Here is a 27,766-nt window from a genome sequence, read left to right on the forward strand (position 1 = left end):
CTCGGGGCTTCCCTGGCCACCCCTGCACCTAGAGGCTGCAGGGACATGGAGCTGCACAGAGCCAGGGCAGGCAGGGAGCCTGCCTTAACCTGGTTGCGCCACCAACTGGACTTTTAATGGCTTGGTCAGCAATGCTGGAGCTGCAGGGCTCCTTTTCAACTGGGAGTTCTGGTTGAAAACTGGACGCCTGGCAGGGTTTAAAGAACGATAGCTGTGTGCTGGAAATATGTTCCTAAAATGTGTGCCTAAGCCCAGCTGTTCTAAACAAAGGGCTGTTGTTTCATGAGCTTGACCATGTCTCCATTGTAAATTAACCAAGGTGAGAGCAAAGACAAAGAAAAGCCCATTTAAATGTAAGGTAAACAAAGCCAGCAGGCAAGTAAGTGGGGGACGATGACCACTTAACAATCTTGATGGAGACCAGATTGATCCATGTCCTTCTTGCCCCTTCAAACAGGGTGAATGAACTTTGGGAAGATATGAGCAGAGGCAAAAAGCCATTTCGTTATCCATCACCTAGGAGACAAAGGGAGAGCAGCACCCTTTGAGCTCATGAAAAGTGGATCCTCTTGACTTGGAACCCAAGAGTAGCTGGAACTGACTCTAGGTGAGAAATCTGCTTAGACAGAGACACTAACTTTTTGGAGTTAAGTTTTAGTCACTAGAAAGTATGTTTTGTTTTACTTGTAACTATACCTGTATCTTCCATTGTTAATACTTATACCTTAAATACCTGTTCTTTGTTAATAGACTCACTCTAGTTTTATTACAAAACCACTGCAGTGCTGTGTACGAAACTGAAGGGTAAAATCCTGAGCCAAACTAGCAGGCCGCTGTCTCTTTGGAGGCAGTTCACTTGATAACTTCTGTGAGTACCCAGTGAGAGGGACTGACCGCGGCCGAATGACGTCTCCGGGGAACTCGGGCACTGGGATTCATTGATGGTTCCCTGTAAGGCGAGGTTTGGACTGGCAGAATCCTGAGGAGTTGCTCGCCGGGCAGGCAAGCTGGTGTGGCAGGGAGCTGAGACTAGCTGAACAGCAGCAAAGCTCTCACTTGCTGAGGCAAAGCAAGTAACCGTGTCTGACAATTCTGAGTGACCTGAGCAAGGCCTCACATCCCCTCACTTTCACCATCTGTAAAAAGGAGATGGTGATGATACCCACCTACTGCCCAGGAGTGTTGTGAGGATTAACTAATGTCTGGACAGTACTTTGAACACATCAAGTGCTACAGAATCAGGCCCTTGGGAGTCTCCAGTTAGTGCCCCACCACCACAAGTTAGTGGAGACTTTTAAAATTTTGGTTTTAATCACCAGAGGTAAAACTTTCAAAAGTGCCTTAATGACCAAGAACCTAAGTCCCTTTTGAAAGTGTGACCTAGGCAAAGAGAAGTTGAAGTCTCCATGGTACTGGGGCTCATAAGTGACTTATGCAAATGGCAGTTAAGTCCGTAAATCACTTGGTACTTTTGAAAATGTTACCATGGGCACCATCCACCCAGTGCAGTGAATGATGCAGGAGCTGAGTGGAACAAACAGTATGTGTGCCTGCAATTAGACTGTATCATAATGTATATGCATAAGGGGGCAGGGAGAATTAGCAATGTATAGACAACCTTACTGCTGGTATTTCCTAACTTTTGAGTATTTGACTTTCACTAAATAATATTATCCTTCTCTCTCTCTTTCTCTCTCTCTCTCTCTTTCTCTCTCTCTCTCTTTTTTTTTTTGTATGTAAGGTAAATATTAGAGCTTGATGAAACCCCAATTTTTTTCCTGTGAAGTATTTTTCAAATGAAATATTTCAGTTTTTCTCTGGATTTCTGAAGCAGAACCAAGATTTTAACCTTTAAAAACAGAATGAGAATTATTGTTCAGATTCTAACTAAAATATTGTTTCATTTCAACTTCTGGAAACAAAAACTTAGTTTTCCATTCAGGGGCGGCTCCAGGCCCCAGCACGCCAAGCACGTGCTTGGGGCGGCATGCCACGGGGGGTGCTCTGCCAGTCGCTGGGAGGGCGGCAGGCAGCTCCGATGGACCTCCCGCAGGCGTGCCTGCGGAGGGTCCGCTGGTCCCGCGGCTTCGGTGGAGCATCCGCAGGCATGCCTGCAGGAGGTCCACCAGAGCAGTGGGACCAGTAGACCCTCCGCAGGCACGTCTGCGGGAGGTCCACCAGAGCTGCGGGACCGGCGACCGGCAGAGCACCCCCCGCTGCGTGCCGCCGTGCTTGGGGTGGTGAAATGGCTAGAGCCGCCCCTGTTTCCATTTCCATTTTACAGTTTACAGATTCTCCTAATTTCTCCCCCTTTTTATTCCCACCCCACCCACGCGCCCACCCATTTTTCCCACTGGAAAGGTGTGATTTTTTTTTAAGTGAGAGAAAGTGCTACATTCTTTGTGTCATGCTACCAAAAATATCTTCAGGGAAATCGTTATTTTCAGCAGTTTATAATGCAGCCAAAATGGAAGAAATTTCACTGAAGTAAGGGGAGGTGCTCTCCTGGCCCCAGCACTGACCCCCTTGCTGAATTGCAAAGGCCTGCTGCAAGCAATGAAGGCACGAGGGCTTCTCCAGAAGGTGGAGAGAATATTTTATAATAGAAAGTGTGAAGCAACCTCCATGTAGGGGGCGGCTCTCCCAGTAACTACAAGTGTAATGATTTGAAGAAGGATGGGGACAGTGAGTTGGTGACATTTATGAAACACTAAGGACAAATTCTGTCCCTGCTTTACTGCCCTGCATAAGCACATCTTTGCTGAAACTCTTCCTGGAGAATCCAAGGCTTTCCTAGGTCATAACTATTCTTTTGTGATAATATTTATTTTACTTTTACTTGTAATATTTTAATTATTATTATACATGCTTTAGAAACTAGCTTCCCCCCGCCCCCCGTCCTGTGCCTTGAGTGTCCCCTGCTCTGGGGGCAGTGTCATTAATCCAGAATTACACTTACCTGAGCAAATCACACTGGCATCATTGTCGTGTGAGCACTTAGAGGCCCCCAGGGCAGTAACAGGGCAATGCCATAAATGAGGCTCATGCCCATTACAGTGAAATGTGTCTGTCCAGACAGAGCCAATTCCCTTTCCAAAATATGCTTCTCCTGGAGCTGATACAGCCAATCCACAGTTAAGCTGATGACAGAGAACGTTGGCATCTGGTAAATCCCAGCGTGAGTCACAGAGGGTTCCCCAGTCACCAAGAACCTGGATCTCCACCCTTCCTGAGCACACTGTGCTGCCGTTCACCAGCCGGAAACCTGTGTGCCCTGGGGAGAAGGGAGAAGGGGTTTAGAGGGGGAGTCTTGGAGCTATTTTATATCTAAGAAAAGGAAAGTCAGGGAGATTGAGCCCATCCCGATTATATTGGATTGTTGAGGTTTTACTAGAAGCTGATACCAGCTCTATTATCCCAGCTCCCTACTGAGTGAGATCATTTATTGCTGCACCCTACTCTAGAATGCACAACACTGGGATTTTAGAGACATTGTGCCAAATTCTTACGTGAGCATATGGCACTGGCATCATTTGCATGTGAGCACGTCTGATTCCCGTATGATATCCTGGGACAGTACACGTGGTGTGACTCATTCCCTACACACTGGAATTCCTCAGTCCAGATAGGTCCTTGTCCTTTTCCGAAGTGAGCTCCTCCTGGGATAGATACAGCTGTTCCACACTGTAGTCCTTTACAGATAACACTGGCAGCTTTGAGATCAAAGTGTGCATCACAGATTGTAGCCCAGGTGTCTCCATGTCTTACTTCCACACGTCCTGAGCAGGCACTGTCCCCTCCAACCAGCTGGAGCTCAACATGTCCTAGAAAACCAATGAAGGATGAAAATTACAAAGGAGCTTTAGGGAGTTAGATGTTCCACTGCCCTAGAACTTTGTCCAAAAGCCCATCCTGGTGCAGTGGGGCAGTGCAGGCAGCAATTAGAAATGAAAAAACACAATGTACAACAAATGGAAAGAGAGGAATTCACTAGCAATCAATATACATTAGAAGTTATGAAATATAGAAAATCTATAAGAGAAGCTAAAGCTATCTGGGACAAATACATAGTTGGCAGAGCTGAGAACAATAATGAGAATTTTTTAAAGTATATTAGTAGCAAAACCAACCAAACAAATCCTAACAAAGGTGTAGGCCCATTACAAATGGATATGGTAAAATATTTCATAATGATGCAAATAAGGCAGAGGTGTTCAATAAACATTTCTGGTTTTGGATAGAAGCAGGATGTGTATTCATACTATGTGAAGAGGGTGAACCACTCTGCAGCCTATTGGTAACTAAGGAAGATGTTAAACAGTATCTACTAGGGATAAACTTTTAAAAAAATTGGCAGGCTGGACTAGTTTATAAAATCTTGGAATAAATAGAAATGTAGGACTGGAAGGAACCTCACAAAGTCAGCTAGTCTATCCCTCGACACCAAGACAGGTTTAAGTATACCTAGTCCATCCCTGATAGATGTTTGTCAAACGTGTTCTTAAAAGTCACCAGTGACGGGGATTCCACAACCTCCCTTGGCACCTTGTTCCAGTACTTAACTATCCTTATAGTTAGAAAGTTTTTCCTAATATCTGACCAGACTCTCCCTTGATGCAATCTAAGTGGATTATTTCATGTCCTACCTACCCATCATAGAGAGAGAGCCCAAAACTGGACACAGTGCTCCAGCTGAGGCCTCACCAGTGCTGAGTAAAGCAGGACAATTACCTCCTCTGTCTTATGTAGGACAATTCTGTTAATATAATCCAGAAGGACATTTCCTGTTTTAAAAACAGCATCACCCATTTCAGTCTGTGATCCAGTATAACCCCAGAACATTTTCTGCAGAACTGCTGCCTAGTCAGTTACTCCTCGTTTTGGATTTTTTGCATTTGATTTTTTTCTTCCAAAGTCAAGAATTTTGTACTTGTCTTTACTGAATTTTTATTTATGGATTTCAAACCAATTCTCCAATATATCAAGGTCATTATGAATTCTAATACTCTCATCCAAACAGCTTGTGACCCCTCCCAGGTTTGTGTCATCCACACATTTGATGAGTTGATTGTCTACTCCATCATCTAAATCATTAATGAAAATATTGAATAGTACCAGGCCCAGGAGAGTGACATTATTTATGTATCCATAGAACACAGTGACCAGAGAGAAAAGTGTTAAAGCAACTAAAGGCCAACAGGCATATGTCTTACCTAATCCTCAGCACTTCCCTCAAAACCTGGGCTGGCCCAACCTATCCCAGGTACACCTGCTTCTGGGGACTGGGTTCACTCTCCTTCCCGGCAGACCCTGCATCTCCCTCTTTGTTCATCAGGGCTCCCTCTTCATAGTTCCCAAGCTCTTTGTCTAATTTTCCCACTTGAAGGGCCCCTCCCCTTTCCCAAGCTAGGGGGGTTGTGCCCGGCTTGATCAGAGGCAAAAGTTGAAAGCCCTTGACCCCTGTAGTGTCAGTTAAGTACCAGTGACTGGGGTCTCTGTAGCCATTGTCTGCCTTGCTGGGACATGTGGGGAGCTCCAGCAGGATTTACTCTTTGAAGCCTGGTAGGAAATGGCAAAACAGCAATAACAGAAACAGAGGTAACACATAATATACATAAACATACAGATACCTCCCATGGTCTTTGCAGGGGTCATACTGGACAAGCAACTGAACTAGAGCTCCCAGGGTGATGCTGTGAAAAGGCTGAGGTGATACGTGGAGGGTTAAACAGGGGAGCAGTGAGAAGAACTGAATGAAATGCAGGATTTCCAGCTCACAGGAAATTTTGCTATTTCAAAACTTCCTGTGAACCAGAAATCCCCTCAACAATTTGTTCTGGAAACACCAACACATGGAGTGTTTGACATGAAATTTGCTCCCAGGGACACCTACAGATGCTGAGTGACACTGACATTCTTGTCAGTTTCACCAGTGCTAAGAGAAAAATAAAAAATGTCAATTTCTCTCAGCAGCTGCTCAGGCTCCCAGGGTCTGTGGCTCTTGGGCAGCCTCGCCATGCAGACTGCCTTGGACTGGGGACCCCTGGGCTTCCAGACTCCTGGGCCAGCTGGTGTCCCAAATAGCTCACTGGCCTGGGAGTCTCAAAGCTCTGGGGTCCCCGGTCTCGGCAGTCTGCAATGCAGGGCTGCCTCACAGCCGCAAACACTGGGAATCAGGATCCCACCCGAGGAATTCAAAATTCCCTGCTGTGGAGCTGGGAGCTGAGCCCTGGTTAAAGCTGGGACTCCCTTCCCCGTGGCAGGGTTGCCCTCAAGATGCAGACTATAGAACGCCAGGGTCTCTGGTGCTGGGGCAGTCTACATGGTTTAGCTATCCCAGAGCAGCTGACCTGAGAAAACTGGGGTACCTGGCCCTAAGGCAGTCTGCATGGCAGGGCTGGCTGGAGCCCCCCAAGCGAGCTGGCACTTAACCATGCAGGTTTCTGCCACAACCTGCCTGTGGCCTGAAGAAAGTTCATTGCACCCGACTCACTTTCATGGGAAATGTTGAGTTCAACAAACCAGCATTTTCCAATGAAGCTCCATTTTGTTGGATAATTTCTGACCAGGGACATGATTTTACCTCTCTGTACATCATGGTGAGACCGATACTGCATCCAGCTGTGCTGTCCACATTTTAAGAAGAATATTTTTAAAAAATATGGAAAGGGTGCAGAGAAGAGCCACAAAGATGAAAATGTGACTTGCAGCGAGAGATTCCAGGAGCTCCGTCTATTTGTTTTCAAAAAAGAACACCAAGAGGTGACATGATTATATTATATAAGTACTTTAATGTGTAAGAACTTGTGCAGGGACAAAATTCTGGTAGTAGAGGCCTCCTTAATCTGGTGGAGAAAAGCAAAACATATGGCTGGAAGTTAAAGCCAGATAAAATCATATTAGAAGTAAGCCACACATTTTTCATAGTGAGGGTGATTAACCATTGGAACAAACTAAAAGGGAAGCAGAAGGTTATTCACCTCCTGAAGTATTTAGATGAAGACTGGATGCCTTTCTGAAAGATGTGCTTTAGCCAAACAAAAATTATTGGGTTCAGTTCAGGAGTAACTGGATTAAATTCTGTAGCCTGTTACCCAGGAAGATGGACTATATAATCTAATGCTTCCTTTGGTCCTTAGAATCTCTGAAACTCTGTATCTAAAAGGAAGTTAAATTTGTAAAGTCAAGTACTCAACCCATTCAGAATGCCAGACTCGCACTGTCCTCTGTAACCTTAATTAGTCCCTTTTGTACTTGCATTAAGAACATAACAACGGCCGTACCGGGTCAGACCAAAGGTCCATCTAGCCCAGTATCTGTCTACCGACAGTGGCCAATGCCGGGTGCCCCAGAGGTAGTGAACCTAACAGGCAATGATCAAGTGATCTCTCTCCTGCCATCCATCTCCATCCTCTGACGAACAGAGGCTAGGGACACCATTCTTACCCATCCTAGCTAATAGCCATTTATGGACTTGGCCACCATGAATTTATCCAGTTCCCTTTTAAACATTGTTATAGTCCTAGCCTTCACAACCTCCTCAGGTAAGGAGTTCCACAAGTTGACTGTGCGCTGCGTGAAGAAGAACTTCCTTTTATTTGTTTTAAACCTGCTGCCTATTAATTTCATTTGGTTAATTTCATTTTATTGTGATACAGTCTTTAATTACATCACCAAATATTTGCCCCAGGACCCCTGCCTCATTCAGTGCACAGGACACATGGTGCTGACTGAATGAGTGGATGGTCAATAGTTCTTTTTATACTTGTTGTTCAATGTGTGGCCCCAGCCCCTATGTACTGCACATCATTCAAACTGAACTCCCAAAACAGAGTTGTTCATTTCCTCGTGGGCTTCTCTATGGCTCATTTCTATGGTAGCTGAGTGCTTCACAAACATTAAATAATTTCTCTTCACAACACCCCTGGGAGGCAGGGAAGTGTTGTTATCTCCATTTTTACACATGGGGAACTGAAGCCCAGATACCCAATGGACAAAATGATCAAAAGTGTTGACTGATTTGGGGTGTTCAACTTGAGACACCAGGTTGTAATTTTTCAGAGTCCTTAGCATTATACAGCGCTTAGTATGTTCAGAGCACAGCACCTACTGACTTCCATTTACAGCAGTGAGTGCTCAGCGCTTCTGCAAACCAGACCCCCACAGTTACAAATGGGCCACCCATAAAATGAGGAAGACACAATTAATGACCACCTGTGAAACTTTTGGTTTAATTGACTTGCCAAGCATCACATAGGAACTCTGTGGTGGAGGCAGGGATAGAATCCAATTTCCCAGGGCAGCATTCACCGGCTTTAACAAGAGACCCTCCTTTCTCCTTCTGCAATCCCCTGCCTCATACACTGCACAATTCACAGTTTCTGCAACCAGTGAGGCAGGGGTCCTACATAGAACAGCCTCCCTCACGCCACAACCCTGATTCAGAGCACAGGCCTACTTTGACTGCTATATTTGGGGTGGGGAGGATAGAGAGTATGTGTGTATACACACACACACACACACACACACACTCACACACACACTGAGGCCAGTTCGCTCACTGACTCTTTCCCCCTCCCTGGAGTGGTCCCTGGGCTGCTGGTGTTGGAGGGGACAGGATGGCTTAATGGGTGAGCCCCAGCTGCTGCTGTCTGCTGCAACGACCTGAGTTTGGGAGCTGCGGCCACTCCGGCACCAGCTGTTGCAGAAATGTTGCTGGTCTGGTGCCTCCCAGGGCTTTTGCAGCCGTCTCACTGCTGGGGCTGCTGCTGCCGAGGGGGCACCATAAGCTGGGCTCCTGCTCCCCCCTCTCATTTCTGTATCTCCTTCTCTTCCCCATCCCATCCCCTTTCACCTGCCCCATGCCCCTTCCCATCCCCCATCCTCTCCTCACTTTCTCCTGCCCCATCCCCCTCTCCCACTGTCCCCTGCAGGCACTCACCATTCAACTGGAAACAGTGATGCACTAGGACCCAGGAAGAAGTGTCCAGCTGCAGAGGTAACAACCCAGAGCAGCTACTCTCAGCCTCAGGAGAAGTGCCTCCATCCTGCCCCTCTGCTCCCTGCACTGACCCTGCATGCCCCCACCATGCCTTCCCTCTGCCAATGCCCCCCTGCACCCTCCTAAACTATGCCCATGCGATCTATCCAGTGCACTGAATGAGGCAGGGGTCTCATGGAGAAAATAGCTCGTTATCATGTAATTAAAGACGGTATCTTAACACATACGTACAAGTGGGCCAAAATAAAGTTACAAAGACAACTTTAATTCTGCCATTTCCTTGTTTTTTACGGCTCAACTTTGCAAATTTAATGTTCCTTACAAGTAAAGCTTTGTGCATAATTTCCTAGGTTTTCAAAAAAGCAAACTGAAAAAACAGAAGTTTCAAGATGCGGAATTATGTTGCCACCCTCCGGATGGCACCTGTCTTGGTTTTACCTGGACAGTCCGGTTTTTGGCTTCTGTGTCTGGGTGCCATTTAGGGTTGCCAGGTGCCTGGTTTTCTACTGGAAAGTCTAGTTGAAAAGGGACCTAAATGGCACCTGAACCAAAAGTCTGGGTTCCATGGGGCCAGGGGAGGCACCAGGTCATTAATCTTTGTCAGCCCCTGCTCAGCCAGGGCAGCTTCGTACCTGCAGGCAGGCTCCTTCAGAGGATCCAGCGAGTGACGAGGTGAGAGGAGGAGTGAGCAGCGGGGGTACGGTCTGGGGAAGAGGCAGAGAAGAGGCTGGGTCTCGAGGAAAGAGGTGAATCAGGAGCAGGGCCTTGAGGGAAGAGGTGGAGAAGGGTGAGGCCTTGGGAGGAAGAGGCAGGGAAGGGGATAGAGCCTCGAGATCCAATTACCAGCCATTAGAAAGATGGCAACCCTATGACACCCACATGGGTCATCAGCAGGGTTGGAACCTTTAGATCCACCACAGAAACCTCTGCCACTTGAGCTAATGGAGTAACTGACAGTAGTAGTAGGTTGTCATCCTCTTTGTGGACCAGCATAGACGGGGATCCAAACATTTGGTTGAAGGATTTGACAGATATTTGCTGACAGCAGGGGAATGGCAAAACTCAGGGATACTGGGATTCATTCCAGGCTCTGGAGAGATGTGTGTTCTAGCAGTCACAGACCCTTCTTCCCTTGTTCCCCAAAACCTAACCCCTTCCGCCTCATCCCCTCCAAGCTGTCCCTGTCCCAGTCCTGTCTCTTCTCCATCCCTTGCTCTGTGTCCCAGTCCCATTCTTCTTGTCTACTCAGTTCCCGTCTCCACTCCTCAAGTTTCTCATCCCCAGTCCCAGTCTCCTTGCCAAGCCAGTGCTATACTTCACCTCTGGCTTCCCCAGCCAAGTTCGAGTTTCCCCCCTGTTCTCTGTGCTGCCCCTCCCCTCTGGGGTCCTCAGCTGATCTGTTTCTCACACTTACCTTTGCATTGAGTTGTCCTGTCTGCCCCAAACCCCAGTTTCCCTCCCTGGATGCCTCATCCACCGTCAGGGTTTCTCTCTACACACACTTAGTTTGTGGCAAACTGGAGTGTAAATTTACCTCACACTAATCTGCTGCACACTGTGTGTCTGTGTGCAGCCTGCTGCTGCACACTAACATTTCCCTAGTGCTGGGAAATGGGATAGATCAAAGCATATGAGGAAACTGTTAGGGCTTCTCTTCGTTACCACACTGAATCAGTGCCACTGTAGCGATGCAGTGGTGCCGATTTAATGAGTCTAGTGAAGATGCAAGATGTTGATGGAAGAGTGCTCTCCTGTCTGCATAATTAGTCCAGCTCAATGAGAGGCAGAAGCTCTGCTGGCGGGAGAGCGTTTCTCACTGACATAGTGTGATACAGACACTGGTTTAAGTCGATATAAGTTACATTGCTTGGTGTTGCGGGAGATGTTTTCACAGCCCTGAGCAACATAACTTACATCAACTTAAGCAGTAGTGTAAACAAGCCTAAGTACACAGCCACACTGTCCTCATGAGCACTCGATGCCTGGTGGGACAGTGCAGGGTAGATTTACACCCCAACTCCTAATCTCTCTGCTCAGCAAATCGCAATGTCTCCCCACCCGCTCCCTGACCTAATCGCCCTGTCTAACCAGTCCTAGTTTCTTTCCCCCTCCTCCCAGTCCCAGTCTCCTTGTCCAGCCAGTCCCCATCTCCCGCTTTCTCTCCCAGTCCCATTTCTCTCCATCCACCAGCCTCCAGGCTCAGAATATTCCCCCTGCATCCTTATCCTCATCTACTTTCCCCTCTCACCCTGGTCTGTGTTCAATTCAGGTAGCTTCCTCCCCACACTGCCTGCGCCCAGCAGGTGGAAACAGTCTCCCTCATCTCGGTTCTAGTGTCTGGTGCCACTCTGGCCCACAACAGCCAGGAGCATAATTTCAGCCAAATTTTATTGGTTACACTCCTGCAAACCCTCTTCAGGGACCATCACATTGTTGTGGTGAAGGGGCTTGTGTGCTTCAATGATCGTCAGAGCTATGCTGTTGGGAGCTTCATTTTTCTTCAAATTTGGTATAATGAGAAGATTCTGGAAGACTTGAGAAATGTCACCATTGTTACAATCTTTAAGAAAGGAGATAAGTCGGAGGGTGGAAATTATCATGGCATTGCCTTGCTATCTACAGCAGGGAAAATTCTTGCCCGTATCCTCTTAAACCAATTGCTTCCCCTTGCTGAGGAAATATTCCCAGAATCTCAGACCATCCCGCAGGACAACCGACATGATCTTTGTTGCCCACCAAATCCAGGAAATGTCTTGGGAGCAAAATCAGGACCTGTACATGGCCTTCATCGATTTGACAAAGGCCTTCAGCACTGTCAATCGCAAAGCCCTGTCAAAGGTACTGGCCAGATTTGGCTGCCCTCCAAAATTTAATAAGGGCCTAAGGTTTCTTCATGATGAGATGACTTCCATCATTCTCTGTAACAGCCTGGAGATGGATCCTTTTGGCATCAAAACTGGGATTAAGCAAGGATGTGTTATTGCCAAAACCCTGTTCTCCATTATTTAGCAGTCATTTTGGTCCTTGTTAAAGACCGCATCCCCACTGGAGTTGACATTCAATACAGAATGGATGGGCGGCTTATTAATCTTTGACATTTCCACTTGAAGTCTAAAGTCTTTAGGGTGTCCATTACTGACCTTCAGTACGCTGAAGATTGTGTTATCGTCATGCACACTGAGAATGACCTTCATTCCACATTGGATTTTTTTTGCACAAGCTTACCAAAGCCTACAACTCTCACTCAATATCAAGAAAACTAAAGTTACCCATCAGCCTGCTTCAGGCCTTCCACATGAGCCACCATACATCAGCATCAAGGGACAGACTTTGGAGAGAGTTGAGAACTTCTGTTACCTCGGTAGCCAACATTCTCAACAAAAATTGACAGTGAGATGCAGCACAGGATCCATTGCCCAAGTGCTTCCTTTGGGAATCTTCTCTGGTGTCTTTTCACAACCCGTGGCCTATGGAAGGACACCAAGATCCAGATCTATGAGACAATTGTTATTCCTGCGCTTCTTTATAGATGCGAAACCTGGGTGACCTATCAACAGCACCTCAAGAGTCTGGAGAGGTACCACCAACGATGCCTCTGGAAAATCCTTTGCATCAAGTGGGAAGATCACTACACTAGCACCAGCATCCTCACTGAAGCTAATGTCACCAGCATTGAAACAATGATCCTCACTCACCAACTCTGCTGGGCTGGACATTGTGTGCGGATGCCAGACTCTTGCTGCCCAAAACAAGCCCTCTACTCTCAGCTCATCAATGGTCAGTGATCCTGTGGTAGTCAGAAGAAACCCTACACAGACACACTGAAAGCGTATCTCAAGAAAATTCATGTGGCCGTCACAAGCTGGGAGGGGCAAGCAACCAACCGATCTCAATGAAGTTTCATTCTCCACCAGGCAGGAGAAGTGCCTTGCCCTCGAAGTTGAAAAGAGAGAGAGAAGGAAGGAAAGAAAGAAAAAAGAACTTTCTCCCAGGAGGCAGCTGACCTATCAGGAAACATCTGTACCAACTGTGGGCAGATCTATGGTTCCAGGATCGGACTCCTGAGTCGTCTCAGGACCCATATGTAAATCTGTGGCAGAGATCATCCTTGAATGGAGGAATCATCATGATGGCAATGCTGCTGCTGCAACCAATGAGGCTGTGGGACTACAGACAACAACCTCTTTCACTGTGCATCCCAGATTCACACCCTGTGCACTGACTGCAGCAGGAAACCTTTGCAGAGGCGAACGTTTTGGCGAAATTTGGTATTAATCCAACCAGAAATGAAAAGTGAAAAGCTGGATGAGAAGGGGTTGAGAGAGCCAAGGTGGATGAGATAATATATTTTATTGGATCAACTCCTGTTGGTGAGAGAGACGAGCTTCTGAGCTTACACACAGCTCTTCTCTGTAAGATCAAAAGTTTGTGTCTCTCCAGCAGAAATGGGTCCAATAAAAGATATTACCTCACCCACCCTGTCTCTGTCATATCCTGGAACTAACACAGCTACAACAACACTGCATATAAGAAGACGACTGTCACTTTTTGTAAAGTTTCTAGTATTCTGTCAGGACAGCATCTCTCAAAAATCACTGGTGCAGAAACATCACAGCTCCCGTATGTGTTTGTTCTCAGTGATATCTAGTGCACAGGGCAGTTTGTAGGCAGCTGAGTGGTTATTTCTAGAATAATTCTGAATGGGCCCAATCCTGAGTCCTTTATTCTGTTTCTACTCAGTCTGTACAAAGCAAACTCACATTACAGGCAATAACTGCCTGCCTGAGTAAGGAACCCTAGGAGCTGGCCCTGCACTTCTATCCAGGGAAGACAGGGATTAATGACAAGGATGGACATAACTATAAGGGCCATGGAAAGACTCATCCTCCTTTCCAGCCTTCAGCACAGGCCCGTGGAATGACCCTGCCAGCACGGCAGGGGTTAAAGGGAGCCTTTGGGCCCAGATAGCCCCACCCCACTATATCTGCAGCCAATGCCAGGCCTGGGGGGAGAAAAGGAGAGGGCCTGGCTCAGTTGAGGGCTGACTGGTGAAGAGGCAGGAGCGATCCGCCTCCCTACCTGAGGGGAAGGGTCACTAGCCTGCTAGCCGAGGCAGCCACCAGGGCGTAAGCGCTGTCTCCCTGGCTAAGGGAGACTGTGGAGGAGACATAGGAGCCTCCTGCAACTGAGGTAACTGAGTCCCTGAGGCTCAGAGACATTGTGGGGCTCAGCTTCACCAAACTTGCTGCTGCCCCACCTGAAGGAGCCGGGGACCTCAGAATGAGGCCACCCAAGATCCACGAGAGGGCACTATGGGATCCAAGCCACCAGCGAATGGGACTAGAGGGGCCAGGCCCCAAACAAAAGGGACAGTGGTAGGAAGTAGTCCAGGGCAAGGGATTTAGATCCCAGCTGGGAGGCCTCGCCTATTCAGGGCAGATGCATGCAGAACCCTGGCCTGGGACCTGGTGGAGAGGAAGGGCCTGGGTTTCCCTACCCCACTGCCTAATATACAGAGGCAACTTAACTTGGAAAACAAGGAGCTGGAGGTCAGGCGCAGTAAGAACTAGCCATCCTGGCCTTTCAAGCGCCCTGTTACAAACCCAAACTTTATTCCCACTGCAAATGTGCAGCTCCAGCTGAGATGCAGGCGCAGTTTTACAGAAAGGGGCACAGAAGAGGCTTTTTCTCTGATGCCCCTTTGTTTGTGTGCAGCTCCCTCCTCCTGGTGAGGTTCAGAGGAGAGGGACTCCCTGCTGTGCACTTGCTAGGTGTGCAGCATAAGGCATTGCAGTTGTTATTACCAGGTTAGGGAATTTACATTGGTGAAGATCAATCTGTTTTCTGCAGAATTTCAAACCCCTGGCAATGAATTTCTGTAAAGTTCCCACCCCAGCTTTTTTAATTTAAGAAAAAATACCAAGAAATTGCATAAAACCCCTGTCTCCCCTCACTCCCCATGTGAAAAGTGTATCCATGTTTGCAATCGAAACACTCAAAATCCAGGAAAGCGTTGAGATTAAACATTGCCATGAGCTCCCATTGCCGGGGGAGCTGCTAAAACTTTTGGAAATATGAGAAAATATTCTCTCTTCCTTGTGCTATATTCAGAGGAAGATATGATTCCTACTAAATGTTAAGAAGAGAGAAGTTAAAAATAAAACTTATAATGGGTCTGTAGCTTTAATGTTAACTACTGAGTCACAACAAATGACTGCATAATATGATTTTCCTGTGCTGTGTAGGGGTGAGGTATCTTTTTGGCTGAGCTCTCTATGCTACGCTAGATCCACAGAGTATCAGAGATTTTGAAATTTTCTATTACTGGTTTGTCCAAAATGTGAGAAGTAACAGAGCAGACCGGGGAGTGTTCTCGGCTAAATCTAATTGTGGCCAAGCTGGGAGAATCTGCCCATTCCTCAGTCACCCTATGAGGATGGCAAAGGGGCTACATAAATGCCACATCCTCTGTAACTCTGCGGTTGGGTGTCTGGATCTGGATTTTGGCAGGAGCATAAAATTTTCAAAAGTGCCTCAGGGACTTAGGAGCCTACGTGACATTTTCCTTTTCCATTTTCTCTCCTATCTGCATTTTTAGACCCATTCAGAGGGAGAGGGAAAGGGAAGATGTAGCATTGAAACAACTGGAGATGGATGAGATACTGAACATGCTTCACAGTCACACAGGGGGCTCCTCAGTGGCCTGTGACATGAACAGTAATTATTACAGCTCAGTAATAACTATAATGACAGGACTTTCTCTGGGTTTTGTTCATTTCTCATTAGGGTCAAAGGCACACAACATCCTGTGGGTTTTGTCTCAGGGAATTTGCCTTTCAGGACTGAGCTGGCTGATTCTTACCTGAACAGATCACTCCAGCATCCCAACCATGATGACAGTCATGCACTTCCCATCCCCTGTTCCTGCAGTGCCAGAGAGCAGACTCGGTACCATCACAGGCAACATCATCCAGCCAAATTGGTCCAGATCCTGCTCCAAAATGAGCCAGGCCAGGGGCACTGGCAGCAGCTCCACATCCCAACTGCTTACAGACAACTCCAGCATCTGCCATGTCCCAGTCATCATCACACACCGTCCCCCACCGATCCTGGTGTTTAACCTCCACTCTCCCGGCACAGGGGCTGCCTCCATCCGCCAGCCTCAGCTCCTCATCACCTTCAAAGAGAGACACAGAGCAGGGTCAGAGTGAGCAGAGTGTCCCCTCCCCAGTGTTATCACAGCAGAGTCCACGCCCGGCAGCAGGGGATCCATGCCCAGAGCCAGGAGAAAGGGACACGCCCAGAGCTGCCTCATGGCGCCATCTTCTCACGTCTCAGGGCCTCACACTTGGGGCTGTCAGTGCTGCAACTCTCATGATTTTATTCCCACTCTGGTGGTTTGGGGTGTTTTTATCTGTCCCAAGAGAACATGATGAAAGGCGCCAACTCATGGATTTTCCCTTATTCCAAATGGTGCCATCTCCTGTCACTGTCACTGGGGCTGAAGCCAGTGAGATGGCAGGGAGAGGATCTGCAGTGAGGTAACAGGGAGACAGGAGAGAGAGTCAGAAGGGAGGGGTGGTGACAGGGAACTGAAATTGCGGCAGGAGGGAGCAGTGGAGGTGGAGCACAGGGTGGTCTGGAGGAGGAGCAGGGAGCATGGGGCAGGAGGGGGTAATTGAGCAGGGGGCAGGAGGGAGAAGAAGGGGGTTTAGAGAAGGGGGTCTGCATGGAGAGGTGGAGAGAGGAACATAAGAACATAAGAACATAAGAATGGCCGTACCGGGTCAGACCAAAGGTCCATCTAGCCCAGTATCTGTCTACCGACAGTGGCCAATGCCAGGTGCCCCTGAGGGAGAGAACCTAACAGGCAATGATCAAGTGATCTCTCTCCTGCCATCCATCTCCATCCTCTGACGAACAGAGGCTAGGGACACCATTCTTACCCATCCTGGCTAATAGCCATTTATGGACTTAGCCACCATGAATTTATCCAGTCCCCTTTTAAACATTGTTATAGTCCTAGCCTTCACAACCTCCTCAGGTAAAGAGTTCCACAAGTTGACTGTGCGCTGCGTGAAGAAGAACTTCCTTTTATTTGTTTTAAACCTGCTGCCTATTAATTTCATTTGGTGACCCCTAGTTCTTGTATTATGGGAATAAGTAAATAACTTTTCCTTATCTACTTTCTCAACATCACTCATGATTTTATATATCTCTATCATGTCCCCCCTTAGTCTTCTCTTTTCCAAACTGAAGAGTCCTAGCCTCTTTAATCTTTCCTCATATGGGACCTTCTCTAAACACCTAATCATTTTAGTTGCTCTTTTCTGAACCTTTTCTAGTGCTAGAATATCTTTTTTGAGGTGAGGAGACCACATCTGTACACAGTATTCGAGATGTGGGCGTACCATGGATTTATATAAGGGCAATAATATATTCTCAGTCTTATTCTCTATCCCCTTTTTAATGATTCCTAACATCCTGTTTGCTTTTTTGACCGCCTCTGCACACTGCGTGGACATCTTCAGAGAATTATCCACGATAACTCCAAGATCTTTTTCCTGACTCGTTGTAGCTAAATTAGCCCCCATCATGTTGTATGTATAGTTGGGGTTATTTTTTCCAATGTGCATTACTTTACATTTATCCACATTAAATTTCATTTGCCATTTTGTTGCCCAATCACTTAGTTTTGTGAGATCTTTTTGAAGTTCTTCACAATCTGCTTTGGTCTTAACTATCTTGAGTAGTTTAGTATCATCTGCAAACTTTGCCACCTCACTGTTTACCCCTTTCTCCAGATCATTTATGAATAAATTGAATAGGATTGGTCCTAGGACTGACCCTTGGGGAACACCACTAGTTACCCCTCTCCATTCTGAGAATTTACCATTAATTCCTACCCTTTGTTCCCTGTCCTTTAACCAGTTCTCAATCCATGAAAGGACCTTTCCTTTTATCCCATGACAGCTTAATTTACGTAAGAGCCTTTGGTGAGGGACCTTGTCAAAGGCTTTCTGGAAATCTAAGTACACTATGTCCACTGGATCCCCCTTGTCCACATGTTTGTTGACCCCTTCAAAGAATTCTAATAGATTAGTAAGACACGATTTCCCTTTACAGAAACCATGTTGACTATTGCTCAACAGTTTATGTTTTTCTATGTGTCTGACAATTTTATTCTTTACTATTGTTTCAACTAATTTGCCCGGTACCGACGTTAGACTTACCGGTCTGTAATTGCCGGGATCACCCCTACAGCCCTTTTTAAATATTGGCGTTACATTAGTGAACTTCCAGTCATTGGGTACCGAAGCCGATTTAAAGGACAGGTTACAAACCTTAGTTAATAGTTCCGCAACTTCACATTTGAGTTCTTTCAGAACTCTTGGGTGAATGCCATCTGGTCCCGGTGACTTGTTAATGTTGAGTTTATCAATTAATTCCAAAACCTCCTCTACTGATACTTCAATCTGTGACAGTTCCTCAGATTTGTCACCTACAAAAGCCAGCTCAGGTTTGGGAATCTCCCTAACATCCTCAGCCGTGAAGACTGAAGCAAAGAATCCATTTAGTTTCTCCGCAATGACTTTATCATCTTTAAGCGCTCCTTTTGTATTTTCATCGTCAAGGGGCCCCACTGGTTGTTTAGCAGGCTTCCTGCTTCTGATGTACTTAAAAAACATTTTGTTATTACCTTTGGAGTTTTTGGCTAGCCGTTCTTCAAACTCCTCTTTGGCTTTTCTTATTACACTCTTGCACTTAAGTTGGCAGTGTTTGTGCTCCTTTCTATTTGCCTCACTAGGTTTTGACTTCCACTTTTTAAAGGAAGTCTTTTTATCTTTCACTGCTTCTTTTACATGGTGGTTAAGCCACGGTGGCTCTTTTTTAGTTCTTTTACTGTTTTTCTTAATTTGAGGAGGGGGTCTGGAGTGGGGGACAGTGAGAAGTGAGGATGGGGTGAGGAATTGGAAAGGAGAGAGAGAGGTGAAGGGAGAGAGCAGAGAGGGGGCAGAAGGAGACATGAGGAGAAGAGGGGGCTCTAAAAAGGGGTGCGGGAGGAGGGATGGTGGGGAAAGGTGATTATGTGTAGGGACAGGAGGGTCAGAAGCAGGGTGGCAAGAGGGTGAGGAGGAGTGTGGAGCAGAGGATGGGAGGTAAGGGAGGTAGCCTGGAGCATGGGGAGATGAGGGAGGATTGAGGAGTACAGAGGAATCGGGATGGAGTGGGGGGGGGGTTTACCTGGCCTCTCTGTCCTGCATGTACAGGCTGCTCCTTCCCCAGACGAGGAGCAGACTCTGCCCCCACTCCCTGCCATTGGCTTTTCTCCCCGTAGCTCTGAGTTCCACCCCCTGCCCCCAGTTTTCTCTGGTGCTTTTTGTATCTCTGGGGGATGTGGAGAGGCAAAGCTGCTGCTGGGAGGGAGGCAGTTCACAGGGAATGTGAGGAGGGGCCACTGCCCGCCACACAGTCCTGGGATATTGGCTGGGAGAACTGGCCCCCAGGACAGGGTGTGAAGAGCCAGGACTGTCCCTGTGACTGGGAGCAAGTACAGGCATCATTACAATGCCCATGAGTTACGGCTACATAGACAGTTCCACTGTAGGGTGATCAGACAGCAAGTGTGAAAAATTGGGACAAGGGGTGGGGGGTAATAGGATCCCATATAAAAAAAGCCCCAAATATTGGGACTGTCCCTATAAAATCAGGACATCTGTTCACTGTATTCCACTGTGACCCCTGGAACATGCTGGCTGAAGCAGTGGATGGCTGAGCTGGGGACAGTATGTTTCTGAAGCCTCCATGGAGCTCAGAGAACAGTTCAGTTCACACCAGTATGTGCCCAGACCATCCTGCACCTTTAATGCCAAGCAAATATAAAACGCCACTTTGCTGCAATCCACAGGGGCATTTATTCAGGTACGGCTCCCTTCAGTGCTGTCCCACAGGCAACCCATGGGGCCTGGTCTGCACTAAGAAAAAAAGGGCATTTTTTCAATGGAGTTAACTCAGTGATGTTCACTTATGGCAGGACCCAAGGCTGTAACACTGCTCTAGCTAAGTGCACTGAGGGAAAGGGAAAAGTAGCTAGATGGAGTGATATCCCCTATATTGTAAACTCCACAGCTTCACTGAGTCTATGTCATTTGAAGCAAACTCAAATTTTCAATAGAAAATAAAAAAACTATCAAAGGGATGATGCACATTTCCTCATCAATCCAACAAAAATACATTGAGCTGAGCATGTGATTGGCATCACTATATGATACTATCCCACAAATAACTGGAGAGTATTTTATGCTCCCCCATGTCACTGTGTCTGTATCATGTGAAGCAGTCAAATTTCCAATAGAAAATAAGAAATATTCAGGGGATGATAAACATTTGCTCATAAATCCAACAAAAATACACTGAGCTGAACATGTGCTTGGCAACACTATGTGACACCATCCCAAAATCATGCAGTAATTTATCCTTCTTGTGGTAATAATTGTCCATCCCCTGCAATGTCAGTCTGATCACCAGAAGTCACCATAGAATTCTCTGCTTTTCGGTCATGCACAGCTGTGTCATGGGCTCTAACCCAAGCACACTATATCTGAACTTGTTGGGCATTTGAAATATAAATTGCAAGTAACCAGATAGTCACAACTTCCTAGCCAGGGTCCGATGATAAAAAGCTGCCTGTAAAAGTTATCACCCTAGTTCCAGTTAACCAAGCTCCCCTGGTGAAGCACTGAGGAGACTTACCTGTGATGTCCTGAATTGTGAGGAGAAGCAGCCACAACACCAAAGTGGAGAGATGTCCCTTCATTGCCAGACTGACTTGCTGTCCCCTCCTCACACTGAACTGGCTGCACCTAAGCACCTGCCAGGGCTCCTCTGTGTCTGACAAGTGATAAAAAAGCAGTGGAAGGGAAATATATAGATTTAGAGGCTGGCATCAGCTGCAGGAAGGAACCAATAGCAAACCCACCTGCCTTTTTAGTTATTATCAGTGGTTTTATCTGTGACTTTATGCAGCTAAAACATCCAATAAAACTCGAAAGCAACAAACATCACCATATATGAGTGATGAGCCCTCTCCTGACATCAGGTTTACCACAGCCTCAGATCATTGGGCAACCCCCAATCTCCGGAGCCGGAAGCAAAAGTTCTGTACAAACTATCTGTGCTGTTTCTCGCCCCGATAGATTCTATATCTTATGAAACATGAATTGGGAGACATTAGAAGCAGGTTATATTATAAACTAGGAAAGAAATCCCTTGTGCCAAAGGTGATCATTACAAGACCACTTCCCAGTATAAGACATGTCCAATTGTAGACAAGGACAATTCACTAGAACCAGATTGTGTCACTCAGATCATCTTTATAGAAGAAGAATTACTCAGCAGCATCTGAAATATTGACAGTTCTTCTACTAATAGACCTTGGGGCAGAGGTAAAAGTGGGCCGGTAGGATGTACTGGTAAAAAATGGCTGCCGGTACCAGCCCGTATGTAGGCAATGTTACCCCCCTACCCCCACCCACCCAGGCTGCCAACGTGGGGTGCAAAAGGGGCAGGTGCCCCGGGGCCGGTGATTTAATTTTAAATTGCTACAGGAGCCCTGGGCGGCACAGGTCAGGCAGTGCAGATAGACTGGCTGGGGGAGGCTGACCCCAGCCCTGCCCCTTCTGCCCAAGGCCCCGCCCCTTCCAGAGGCCCGGAGTTGGGCCCCTGTACTGATAAGTACTTAATGTGACTTTCACCCTGGCCTTGGGGTTTCCTTAGACCATGATTCTTAGTGGTAGAGACAGAGCTTAGGGCTTCCTGAGTAGGCCATGACCCTCTCTTGCAGTAGCAGGATGCCCTGCACACACCATGCCCATCAGTGCTGTCAGCAGGAGGAGGGCTCCTTGGAAAAAAGTTTACTTGATTCATGGAACACAGACAATTCAAGGAACAGGCACAAGGCAAAGGGCATATAGCACAGAACAATGACTGACTAGCACCACACCTACCTCCTGCTCTTCCTCAAGAGAACTGTTACAAGTACTTGGATTAAGGGGAATGTCTTTAACTCTTCACCTTTGCATTTTCTCTCATGCTGGCCTTTCTGTATGGTGAAAACTCCCTGAGAAAATCTGTGCAACCAACACCTGATCCTCCTTCGAATCACTCCTTGAGACTCTGCTCTGTTGTGATTCCGGAAAAACACTTGACAGTGAGTGACTAGCTTTGCAGGGGAGGAGGTGTGGCTGTGCCTCTTCCCCTTCCTTCCTTCTCCTTATTTATACCAAACTCTGCCATTCCCCCTCACTCTCCCCTCCCAATACTTAAACAAACAGTAATGACAAAACAGGAAATTGCACCAAAATGGTGTAAGGCATCTACTGTCAATCAAGCGTTAGCCCCGCCCCTTGGCCCCTGCCCACCTGTCAAGTGAAGTCCCGCCCCTAGGGGTTTTACTTCCAGGGTTAAACTGGACACATGACCAGAGGCAAGGTGTGTCATGTGACCCCTCTAAGAACTCCTCCCACTGAACTCTACTAATCCATATGGGTTTTGCTCCCTTAGGACCACCCTGAGACGCGGTTTGACCAATAAGGGGGAGTTCCAGGGAGGGGTAACCCATCTGGATGTGGGTCATGTGACCCCTCTTAGAACTCCTAGCACCACTTTCTACCAATCAGGAGGGGTTTCAGCTGCTGGGGACCACTCCCGAGAGGATATTTGACCAATCAGGGGAATTCTGGGGTGGGGTGACCAATCTGAAAGTGGTTCGTGTAACCCCTCTAAGAACTCACCCCAATGCCCTCTACCAACTGGGATGGGTTTTGGCCACAGTGGACTGCCCCAAGAAGAGATTTGACCAAAATAGAGCAGGTTCTCAGGTGGGATGAACCTCCCAAAGAGGGTCATGTGGCCCCTCTAAGAACTCCTCCCACCACCCTCTGCCAATTAGAGCACAGCACCACTACCCCATAAGTCCCAGCTCCATGCAGAAGAGGCCATCTCTTACCAAGAATGCATGTTTTAGAACTCGTGGAAATGCTGAGAGGAAACGTAGATTCCTTCACCACCCCTGTGAAAACTTCAGACGTTGTTTTAGCCCCGAGAGCCTTCGACCATCCCCAGAGAAAGCTCTACATCAGTGACAGTTCCGAGGATGTTCACGGGACACTCCAATGAATGTGCTGGCCTCTCATTGTCCACCCCTGTGGCGGAGGAAGGAAAATTCAGTGCAGGGGAGTCACCAGCTGACAAAGTGAACAGAAAAGAGGTTGCTCAGGTAAATGAACAATTTAGAAGTAACATTAAATGTGTGTGTGTGTGTGTGTGTGTGTGTGTGTGTGTGTGTGTGTGTGTGTGTGTGTGTGTGTGTGTGTGTGTGTGTGTGTGTGTGTGTGTGTGTGTGATGCCTTTCTAGAGGACCCGGAGGCCCTGGACATTATTGCATCAAACAGCGAAGACGAACAGGGCCTGCCTTTTTTTGCTCAATGCTGATACAAATTGTTGAAGAGGACTCCAAGGATGATGGGATGAGGAGTTTAGGAGGAGGTTTGGCATGGAACTAACTGAGCCAGTGCCGCATTGTGAGCATAAAAAAGTCATGCAGACGATTGTACGCGTTGCTGTTTATGCTGTCCTTAAACACTATCCTAGGGAAAAACTTTTTGAAGATTGTGAGGGCTGTGTCATACATGCACCAGGCCAGTGGCACCATGACAGTGTGACTTAGACTTCAATGGATCATCTGGGGTTGTTTCAAGGAGCTGTATTTCTTTTAAATAAAAAAAAATAGTTTGTGAGAACCTCACTCTTGTGTCTTTGTGTAAAAGAGACCCATTTACAGCAAAAAGCTGAAATGTATCTTGTAGAATCTTGGGTGAGCGGAAATCCTAAAAATGTGTTTACAATTTAAAAAAACCAACAACACGGATGGTTCAAACATTTGTTTGAGTATGTTAGAGCTGACCCACCGTGTTGAACTGAATGGTTTTAACCACACTCCCACTGAATAGCCAGAGTGACTGAGATTACCCACCCTTGTTGCCATCAGGGTTAATCATATTCACGATTAGTAATTAAATTTGACGGTTGTACACTCACAGTAAGGGAGGTGGGTGGGTGAGGATGGTGAGCTCTGATTAACATGAAATGAAATAAAACCTCAGGAGTTCACAGAAGCTATTGGACAGTTTCAATATAACCCAGGAGTTGGTTGAACGCTATGGGTCACTCTATCTAGCAACTCAAAGTCATTAAAATAATATAGTTACAAAAATAAACAAGGGTCTAACCCAAAATTGAAATGTTTCAAGGGTTCACAAACCTCCACCATACTTTAGAACATGCATTTGCTCTAAAGACAATCAAAAATTTAAAAGCTCTGGGTATTTGTAGGGTTCTTACTATGGTTGTGACACACCCATTTTATTTCAAAACCAACCCCCAGACTTTAAGCACTCACAGTAAGAAACATGTTTAAAAAACAAACAAACATGCTCCAATACATTCATTGATATCTGCAAGGGGCCCCCACTTGGGAATGGGGGTACAGGAACATTAAGGATTGTTGTGTATGGTGATTTCCTGTTTTTTCATTGAAACAGAAAAATGTATTTTAACTAAAAGAAAAAAAATAACCAGAAGCAGCCCAGTTGTGCAGACAACTTAATTCCCCCATCCCAGATCACAAAAGGCAATGTTAGGGGATATCACTTGAATCTCTGTTCTTCATTAAATAAACATATACTTATGAACGAACATATTAGCCAGACCACTGGTTCATCTAGCTCAGTATGGGATAGGGTACAAAGTGACCTGGACAAATTGGGAAACTGGGCCAAAAGAAATCTGATGATGTTCCACAAGGACAAGTGCAGAGTCCTGCATTTAGGACAGAAGAATCCCATGCACTGCTAAAGGATGGAGATCGACTGGTTAAGCGGCAGTTCTGCAGAAAAGGAACTGGGGATTACAGTGGATGAGAAGGTGGATATGAGTGAACAGGGTGCCCTTGTTGCCAAGATTATTAATGACATATTGGATTGCATTAGTAGGAGCACTGTCAGTAGATTGAAGGAAGTGATTATTCCCTTCTATTCGGCACTGATGAGACCACATCTGGAGTATTGTGTCCAGTTTTGATCTCTCCACTACAGAAAGGATGTGAACAAATTGGAGACAGTCCAGCAGAGGGCAACAAAAATGATTAGGGGGCTGGGGCACATGACTTATGAGAAAAGCTGAGGGAACTGGCTTTATTTAGTCTGCAGAAGAGAAGAGTGAGGGGGGATTTGACAGCAGCCCTTAACTACCTGAAGGGGCTTCCAAAGAGGATGGAGCTCGGCTGTTCTCCACCGATTGGAAAGTTATTTTAGTTGTGTCTATTGACTGGGGCTCAGACTTGCAGTTGTGGGCTATGTAGACATACTCCACCATTCTTCATGTACATCATTTATCTGAAATAATCACTGCAAGTCTCCTGGTAGAATCTGCCCCCTGAAATTCTGTACAATCCTGGATAAAATTAACTCAGAGGAAACATTAGTGAGTGTAAGCGAGTGGCTTGCCCTGTACGGGCTGGAGGACCTGGGATTAACTCTCCCTTAAATTAACGTTTTGTGGGCCCAGCACCAAACATATTTGTGGGCCCCCATGGGGGCAATAGAGCATGGAGTTGGGAGGTCGGTCCCAGGAGTGAGGCGCCAGCTAGGGCAATAGGGCATGGCTCAGTCCAGTGCACGGGCACTGTTCACAAACTGGCAATTGCCAGATGCAAACTGGCCCACCTGGCCCTGTGCTGCCAGAGTGCCCCTTTCCCTTGGGGGTGGGCCTGAACTGTGCCCCCCCCCTCTGCCCAACACCACCCCACTCACTAGGCCCAGCATCCCCTGGATCTGCTATGCCCAGCGCTCCCCACAACCTCCTCACAAATGCACAGTGCCCTGCACACCACCACCCTGCCCAGTGTCTCCCAACCCCAACCACAGCTGTCCATCCCCTCCCAACCACAGCTACCCGCTACTGCCCAGAACCCCACACAGAACCCCCACTCCCTAGCGCCCCAACTCACACATCTCCCCCACCCACGTGACCCACCACTACCCATTAACTTTCCTCACAGCCCCACCACGACAACTACACAGTGCCACCCCCGGCCGCACTCACCAGCCCTGCTGGGAAGTGACTGTGTTGGCTGGGCTGAGCCGGCAGCGTGGTCAAGGCTGGTTCCATTCCTGGGGTGGGGAATTGCACCCCCTCCTCAGGCACAGCACACTCAGCCAGGCGAGGGCCTGCCCCTGCCCCTGCCGCTCCCCGATCTGACTCCCTCAGGACCCTCTTGCCCCTCATCCCAAACTGGCCAAGATTGGTCAGAGCCAGAGCCGCATTGAGGTCTGGCCAGGGGATGGAGAGGAGAAGACAGGTGGGGCCAGGGGTCAAAGGAGTGAGCAGTGGGTGGGTGGGAGGGGCCGGAAGCGGAGAGGAGCCAGCAGGCTGGCAGGGCCTCAGGGCAAAGTGCAAACAGAGCAGGCTGGGTTGGGGGCCCTTTTGAGCATGGTCTGGGCCCCACGGCACTGCTGTAAACTTGGTATTGCTGTGGCAGCCAGCCCTGATTACTGAAGGAGGCACACCTGACAGGGATCAGGTGATTCTCCCATACAGAGTAGCTGGAAGCTGAAGTGAGGGGAAAACTCAGGAAGAGCAAAGACTGCTGGGAGTGAGGAGGCTCCAGCAGATTCCTGGGATTTGTGACTCAGGGTTTAACTGCACCAGTGGTGCCCAACCTTATTACACAGGAGTGCCACATAAACCTGATGTGGGCCAAACAGATTCTACATATTTTAATAAGATTTAAAGTCACTTGTATTGATTGATATTTGAAGTTCAGCTTGTTTTGTATTTATTTAGATAAGTTGTTTCTGTGTACGATATTATCTATTTACATACTTGTGTAAACTACAATGATGTAAACATGATGGAAAAAACGTGAATGAATTGACTGTTGGTATGTTGTGTTGAAGCGGGCCAAAGGCCTTATCAAATGCTCTGATGGGCTGTGTATGATCCACAGGCCATAGGTTGTGCACCCCGATCTACACTGTCCAGCACTTTGGACCACAGAGGTGTGTTCCAAGATGCTGCACTGTAACTCTCTTGTGTGGATGCTGCAGGTGCAACCCATAAGGTTCCTAGTTTGCCTTCATGTAATCCTCTTCAAACAGGACTATGTTTGTATGAAGAAGGAACCTGATAGTTCAAGTCCCTGGCATCCACACGGGGGAGTTACAGAGCAGCATTTTAGTGTGCCCTGTGATCCAAACTGCAGGGCAGTACAGATGTAGCCTAAGATTCCAGCTAGGAAGTGCTGGCAGTAGCCTGCTAAGGCAAGGGGGACCCTGAGAGAGGGAAAGACAGCAAAAGCTCTCCAGGCAGGGAGGCTTGGAAGCAGGAAGAGAAACATTTGCTTGTTGGACTTTGTTTTATTTTTAATTTATATTTTGTGAATAAACCCAGGCCCCAAGGAGGGGTATTTTGACCTCAGAAAAAGAGTGTGGAGTCTGCGTAAGAGGCCCTTGTGGGGGAACAGAGGCAGGTGTTGAAAGGTGAATTCTGGCCATGACGAGTTGCTCTGGCTTCCCTTGTTACAGTGAGGAATAAAAAAAGTGAAGATTATGAATGAAATTCTGCCCTCAGTAATGCACATGCAGTCCCAAATGGGATTGCTCAGATGTAAAGAAGATGTTAAACATGCCTGTTATATTTGCTAAA

At 47.2% G+C, this 27,766-nt stretch overlaps 1 protein-coding gene across 1 annotated transcript in view; it reads right to left on the reverse strand.

The window, feature by feature from the left end:
- LOC120392556 (antigen WC1.1-like) overlaps nucleotides 1-27,766 on the reverse strand; it is a 127,240-nt gene that overhangs the window by 33,080 nt on the left and 66,394 nt on the right. Inside the window, exons 2-3 of the mRNA XM_039517370.1 lie at nucleotides 3,510-3,824; nucleotides 2,960-3,274 (exon numbers count right to left, since the gene is read on the reverse strand). The gene's annotated coding sequence lies outside the window, so the exon portion shown is untranslated. The remainder of the gene's footprint in view (nucleotides 1-2,959; nucleotides 3,275-3,509; nucleotides 3,825-27,766) is intronic.

Source organism: Mauremys reevesii, unplaced genomic scaffold, assembly GCF_016161935.1.
Source record: "Mauremys reevesii isolate NIE-2019 unplaced genomic scaffold, ASM1616193v1 Contig10, whole genome shotgun sequence".
NCBI lineage: Eukaryota > Metazoa > Chordata > Testudines > Geoemydidae > Mauremys > Mauremys reevesii.